Source organism: Octopus bimaculoides, chromosome 3 (assembly GCF_046866305.1).
Source record: "Octopus bimaculoides isolate indiv1 chromosome 3, ASM4686630v1, whole genome shotgun sequence".
Classification (NCBI taxonomy): domain Eukaryota; kingdom Metazoa; phylum Mollusca; class Cephalopoda; order Octopoda; family Octopodidae; genus Octopus; species Octopus bimaculoides.
This window is the reverse complement of record NC_142930.1, coordinates 5,318,866-5,327,279: the sequence shown is the minus strand read 5'-3', so window position 1 is coordinate 5,327,279 and position 8,414 is coordinate 5,318,866.

Here is an 8,414-nt window from a genome sequence, read left to right as displayed (position 1 = left end):
TGGTACTTAATTTATTGACTCCGAAAGGATGAAAGGCATAGTCGACTTCAGCAGAATCTGAACTCAGAACGTAGAGACAGACGAAATACCGCTAAGCATTTCGTCCGGCGTGCTAACGATTCTGCCAGCTCGCCGCCTTTCTGTAGAATTCTAAATGAGATGAAAACTTGAAAATTTGAAATTGGACAGATCTGTTTGCTTACTGTCGGTACCCTTGGTGGTCATTCTTCTGTTTTGTACAATAAACATCCTTATTTAGATATTCGTTCTCAGTCATTTTAACGACTGACCACCAGCGTAGTTTTGAACTGTTGCCATGAATCTGTAATCTCTTGTTCTGGATATTATTTTCTATCATAAGATTGAACACTGGACTATTTTTCTTGAATGAACTGTCATTGCTTTCAATGTCCCTATAATGACCAGAGAATTCCATCGAATTTCAAATGATGTCTTGAATATTGTATTTAATTGAATTTCGTCTGTCTTTACGTTCTGAGTTCAAATTCCGCCGAGGTCGACTTTGCCTTTCATACCTTTCGGGGTCGATTAAATAAGTACTAGTGACGCACTAGGGTCAATGTAATCGACTTAATCCCTTTGTCTGTCCTTGTTTGTCCCCTCTATGTTTAGCCCCCTGTGGGCAATAAAGAAATAAATGTCTCTATAATGACCAAAACATTCCATTGAATTTCAAATGATGAATATTTTGTTTTTAATTGTATTTCGTCTGTCTTTAAGTTCTGAGTTCAAATTCCACCGAGGTCGATTTTATCTTTCATCCTTTCGGGGTCGATAGTTTAAGTACCAGTTGCGTACTGGGCGTCCGATCTAATCGACTGGCTCCCTCCCACAAAATTTCGGGCCTTGTACCTAGAGTAGAAAAGAATGCTGTATTTAACTTTTACTTTTGTCAGTCATTAGACTGCGGCCATGCTGGGGTACCACATTGAAGAACTTTTAGTTGAATGAATAGACCCCAGTACGTATTTTTTTTAAAGCCTGGTACTTATTCTATCGGTGTCTTTTGCCGAACCGCCATATTACTGGGACATGAACACACTAACGCCGGTTGTCAAGCGGTGGTGGGGGGAAAAACACAGCCACAAAGACATGCACTCACTCACACATATACACGCGCATATATATATATATATATATATATATATATATATATATACGATGAGCTTCTTCCAGTTTCCGTCTATCGTATCCACTCACAAAAGCTTTGGTCGGCCCGAGGTTATAGTGGAAGACACTTGCCACGCAGTGGGACTGAACTCGGAACCATGTGGTTGGGAATCAAACTTCTTACCACACAGCGACCCCTACACCTATTCCACACAGCGACGCCTGCACCTAAATTTAAATATTATTTGTACAGAACTAAAGTATTTTTCATGAGTGAAATTAAACAAGTTATGTGAAAATAGAAATGAAACTTCAAATAAGTTATTTTTAATACTGACTGATTGCTATTTATAGCACAGCTCGTTCTTCTATCCAGCTTCTCACAAATATCGTTAGCATAGTTTCTATTTCACTGCATTTCGTAACCCGACGATAACTTCACAACAGGTTAAACAAAAAGAATGAAAAGACATTAGTCGACAACACAAATATATTTTTATATAAAATATCTTCAAAAATAATATCAACAACAACAGAAACGAAAGAGATTACGTCAGGGAATCTATATTAATAGCAAAAATATTAACTTAACACGCAGATATAAGCAGCACTTCGATAGTAAGAAATATCAGTTACCAAAGCTGGTTATTTATGAGGTTGGGAAGAATTAGAAATTATGAAACCCATTTAGAATCTCAACATTTTTCTAAAAGAAAAATATGCTGTCAGCGCTCATCTACAATCAAATTCTCAATTTATTTTATTTTCCCAGTGTTATTTGAAAATTTCAGTGTAGTAAATTAGCTATATACTACAGGATAGCCATAAAGTCACGCACCGTCATGCAATATGTGAAATTGCTAACATTCTGGGGCTACGCGAGCCAATTGAATGGACACGACGGTCATCAGACTTAACTAGACTTAACTCCCATGGACTTTTTCTTCTGGGGCTACATTAAACCCCTTGTGTATTCTGAAAAGGTTCGTGACCAAGGACTTCTTCTTCAAAGAATTGTTGAAGCGTGTGATCAAGTCAACGGCAAGGAACAGCTATTTGAGAGGGTTCATCACAATTCCAAATTCCGTATGAGCATTCGTTTAGAGCTACATGGCCAACGCTTTGAATATTTCTAATGGATTACCTACTTCGTTGCTAATAAAGCATACTTGATTTTTCCCGTGGTGCATGACTTCATGACCATCCTGTAAAGTGCTACTACAGTGTTAGTAAGCAAAGGTGAAGGTTATATTTCCACTAACGACCGTTACTTATTATGTCCAGTCACTAATCGTGAGTATGATTGTTCATAGCTTTGGCACGACTTGATAAGCTTTCTCCATACTGATCAGTTTTTCACTTGGGTTTACCATTTTTTTTATAATCAACTTCTTTCCACTTCATATTTCTTTTTTGCAGCATCTTTGAATTTCACTCTACGTCTTCCATGGTTTCTTTTCCCCTTTGCATAGTCAGGAGAAAAGGATTTTTCCGGGTAGTCTGTTGTTGTCCATCCTGTGTCCATGTTCGACCCAACATAAATTTCTATCAATGAGGATTTCCATCACAGGAGAGAAACCAGCACTCCATAAGATCGCTTTACTCCTGATCTTGTCAGAGAGTGATATTCATAACGCGTTACGTTGTCTCATCATATGTGCATATAACTTGTCTACAGACGACTGTAAAGTAATAAAAACATATGCAGTTGTCTCCCGTTGATCGCTCTTCTTGAGCGTAAATATCGTTGGTTAATCCGTTATATTTCCCAATGACTTTGTTTAATCCCATTGTCGGTAATTCTGGGGTTTAAAAAGGTGAAATCCAGTTCTGTTTTACCGAAATATAAAGCCAGTAACTTATGTGTATTGAACGTTTTATGATTGCGTCAAAATATCGGGTGACAGACTCCCAACAAAAAATGCAGTGTTAACGAATGGCAAACAAGGGATATCAAAGTGTTCCCTTGATACTCAACTAGAGCTAATAAACCGGAAATAACCACCAGAATGGAGCTGAATATAAAAGATTAATAAAGGAAGAGGAAACATCCAGAATATAACTACAGCATAAATGTAGTTTCAATAACAAGCGCGCGTGCACACACATACACACACACACAAGCTCACACGCACAAGCACACACACATACAGACATATACACATGTATATATACATACGCACATATATGTATATATACATACATATATAGAGATATATATGCAGATATATATATATATATATATATATATATATATATATATATATATATGTATATATACATACACATGCATATATAGATATGCGTTCACGCATACATGCATACACATACACACACACACTAGAACGTATACACATATATATACACTTATAGAAGATACATTTAGGAATAAATTACTATCAATGTGTATGCGTGTGTGTAAATACACACACTACACACACATATGTATATATATATATATATATATATATATATATAGTTAAAAAAAACAATAACAAAAAAACAAAAAAACAACAAAGTGAGGACGTGATATGGATAGTATTATTGGACGCTCAGGAAAGGAAAGAGAGAGTGCATATATATATACATACACATACATACATATACTATTTTGAAACAAAATTCTACACACACAAACATATAAGTATGAAATATATATACATATATGCATACATACACACACACACGTACACACACGTACACACGCACACACACACACATACACGCTCACACACACCCTACACACAAGTATGATTGCCTTTTTCGAATGCACATTCATACCTAATGAGTCCCTTTCAGTTTAAGACCTTACAAGCATCACATGAGAAAAAGCAACCAAGCCACATAACGTCTGTGTATGTGTGTGTGTGCATATATATATATATATATATATATATATATATATATATATATATATATATATATATACACATATACATATATACATACATATATATACGCATATATATATATATGTATACGTATATATATATGTGTACGTATATGTGTATATATATGCATACGTATATGTATGTATACGTATTAGAAGAATATATAAATATTTATATTGCATACGTATATATATATATACATATACATATACATACATACATATATATATATATGTACAGACAGACAAAGCAACAAGGTATCGTATATATATATATATATATATATATATATATATATATATATATATATATATATATATATATATATATATATATATATATATATATATAATGTATATACATGTGTGTATACATATGTGTATATGTGTGTGTGTGCATATATATATATATATATATATAATGTTTGTGTATATAAATAAATAATTGGAATAGTAGTTTCTAAGTAAAGTTTCATGCATGACCACATTCTTCAGCAAATTCACTGGGCGTATTAACAAGGTCTCAGCTACCGGCTTCCAGTAGAATTGCTACACACACACACACACACACACACACACGTACACACATACACACGCATGCACCCCGACACGCACACTCACACACATGAAAACAGAGCCGGGGAGATCGGCATAAAAAACGAACTCACAATACAAAGTGTAGCCTGAGACTAAATTATTTTCATTAAGAAATATTGAGAAGGAAGAATGGTATTATGGATGTTCTTCAAAGTTTACAGAGTTGAATGCCTCTGTTTGTGAGTTCTAATCTATCCAAATATGGCTAGGTTTGTGTCTCCGTATCCTGATTTTTTTTACTATCATATATTAGTCAGTTTAGTACTATATAACTGGGCAGTCTAGTATTATATACCAGTTAGTCTAATAATATATGTCTTTAAAGCCTGTATTAAAGTTCAACGCTTGAATGTATTTTAGTTGTTTAATCAAGAGGAATTGATTGAGCTCATTAGGTTAATTAGATGGTTAGGGTTGAGTTCATTATGAGCTTTTGTAGGTTTCTATCTGTCGGTAATTATCTGCTGGAAAAAGGTAGGAGGAGATGGTCATTTTGTGGGGAATCGGGACTGGAATATGTTTTTTTGTGTAGGTATTGGGGAATGATGGAATATAGTAGTGAGGAACCAGAGAAGAAGGGACATGTATAGAGTGGTGTGCGACTTGATAGTTCAGCTGCGAAGTTGTTGTCGTAGTGATGTGAGGAGTCAGAACACCTAGGGACCAACGAAATTAAATCAAAAACCAGAAAACCATATACCATAAATTTATCCACAAGACTCAAGAGCCAGTATGGACTAAACAATACCAAATTGCCGTAGAAAATGGAAATATATTTGACAGTAAAATGACCTGAGATACATAGAATTAAGTGTTCTGGCCAGTGATACAAAGAAATTGTTGCAGAGAATGTAGAGCCATGCTTAATAAATAGGTAATATACCTTACCCAATAAGCTATTTTGAATCTTTATATCTGCCATATCGCCATAAAATGTTGATCTTTTATTCGCCGATGTTAGCAGTTATCTGCAGAATATGTTAAATCATCTGATTGTTGTCCGCTTCCAACAAAAGTTGTGTGACAGTTTTCACATTTGAAATGCTTCATTCTCCTGAAAATATCTGAAAAACCGATGCAGTTCAATTCAGAATTGCCAAAAACTTTTATTTTACGCTGTCTTTGTAGTAATTTCATTTTATATGTCTGTTTAAGTAAGACTCATTCCAAAGCACGGTGCCGAAACACGGTAAAATACATGAAACTTTAATAAGTCAAAATCAAGTTATTAGAAAGTCTCACTTCAACAGAACATGAATATTAGATCATGGACACTAGAGTAATTAGCTAAATGTACTAATTACCATAATAAAAAACTAGATAACTTAATGTACTAATTAAACACAACCCAAGTATCTTAACTTTTATCATTTCATTAGCTTTAAAGCAGTGAACTGGCAGAATCCTTAGGGTGTCAGAGAAAACGTTTTGCAATATTTCTTCTAATTCATTAGGTTCTGAGTTCAAATGCCGCTGGAGTCAACTTTGCGTTTCTTCCTTTCAGGGTCTATATAAACACAATACCAAATACTAGAGGTTATGTTATGAATTAAACCACTCCTTCCAAAATTACTACCCTTTTCCTAAATCAGAATCCATTATTTCGCTAGTTTCACTTTTATGGTGTATTGTCATTGTACAAGCGAGCTCTGTTTACTTTGGGCATGCTCAATGACATAATTTTGTACTGAAATATTCTCTGTAATAAATGTCATTGTTTAGCATCAACCATTTACCTTTGTACAACCACGTCTGAAATTCTCTTTCTCCCAGGCGTCCACTTGCTTCTGTTGAAAATAAGCCCCAACTGCGGTGATGTGTTTAGTGTCGAAAGGCATATAAAAATCATGGACTCAAACCAGCCAATTGACATAAATTAAAGAAAATAACATTTTATTATCCTATTTGCTGTCAAAGTTTTATATTTACAGAAAGATGATCCGGTGATCCGGTAATACAAAATTTGTAGCTCCGGCCATACAAAATTTGCCTAAAAAAACTCTGCCCAATCCAACTTTGGAATTGGGTCTCGAAGCTTAATGCTATATATTGGGTTGGAAAACATCTTTGGATATGAAAAGTCGAAGGCTGCTCATGGAATATGAACCCACGTCTCCTGTATATATATATATATATATATATATATATATATATATATATATATAGGAAACAGTGGCACAACAAGGTACTAATTTTCGCTAGAAATAGCAGTCGATAACCGTTCGACGCTACGTAAAGCATTATTTCGCTGGAAAATAATATTATTTCATTGTAATAATAATAATAATAATAAATATATATATATGTATGTATATGTAGATAAACAGACAGATCTGTTGTATACACATAAATGTAAAGGATGTTCATCATATACACTGACAGCGGTTCCTTTTCTTACAACTTCCTGCAAAACCTTAGAGGTACCAATAGTAGTTTCCCTTTAACATATAACTTATAATTTGCATATAACACCATTATGCAGATTATCTCGTCAGGCGCTCAGTTGTAAGCCTAACACTTTACCAGCTTGTGGTTTTCATTTTATTTATATTTCTGTAGGAATGAAAAGTCTATAGAATTTTGATGACTCATTCGTACAGTTGTTGTGAATCAATAATTATTTTCGTAATAGCGACAAAACATATTCTTGTGAACGTCTTTAAATGTTTATGGTATTCACGTCATTAGAAAGCCGGTGCATATTTAGCCAGACACTTCTAATGAACACATCTCCATAGAAACACAAAAATATTTCCGCAAGAATTCACCGAGATATAGAATTCAATAACAGTAATTATTAATTGAGACACAAGGTTAGCAATTTTAAAGGGAGGGGTTTAATCGATACTTCGCTGGTTCTTCATTTTATCGACCCTGTAAAAAAAAAATGAAAGGCAAAGTTGACGCTGGCAGGATATGAATCCCGAGCGTAAAGAATCGCTACAAGGCATATTCTTCGATGTTCTAATGATTCAAACAGCTAGCCAATAATGATTTCATATTTTGGCACAAGGCCAGCAAGCTCTGGGGAGAGCTGTTTATCGTGATATAAGATCACCATGTCGCACACATATGGTTGCGATGCATGTGCCTGGTGTACCCTTATCAGACGGGTAGTCATGATGGGTATACTGGGCTTATATTTGACCTCAATGTCACTTTGATGGCATGCATTGCTCTCTCACTCTATAATAATAATAATAATTTCAAGGTACGCCAGCCTACTCCGCGACTTCTTTCTAGCTTTGCTCTTTCATGACATTCAATAAGTGTATCGTACTCTTCCTTTGTCCACTTATGTCTGTTTTTGCGCATACCGAGTATGTTATCTGTTGTGATATAACGACCGTCCGTTTCAGGTCAAAACACAAAGCGTGAAGAAATGTGTAGATTACTGTTAAAAGGTATGAGTTAGTCTTATGAGGGATGAGTACAGTCAATGGAATCATGTACCTAGAATATTGAATATTACTGGTATGTGCTTTAGTAAAAGAGGAAAGTTGGTCTTTATGAAATTTTGATTGAAAAGTTTTAAACACGGAGTTATGGACAGTCCTTAAGTGCAATACTTCATCTAATTTGCTACGTTTTTCGCAGTGTTGGGAGAACGTATTTTATGACCATAAGCATCATGAAGTACATATTTTATTAGTTTAGTCCGGCAGTAATTAGCATAATTAAAAAAAAACAACAAATAGCGTAAGCCAAAGGAATGATTTCAAGTGAGCCAATAGCATGAAGTTAAATTAAAGGGTGATCTATTGAATGTCGAGTGTAAAATATTTTTATCAAATTG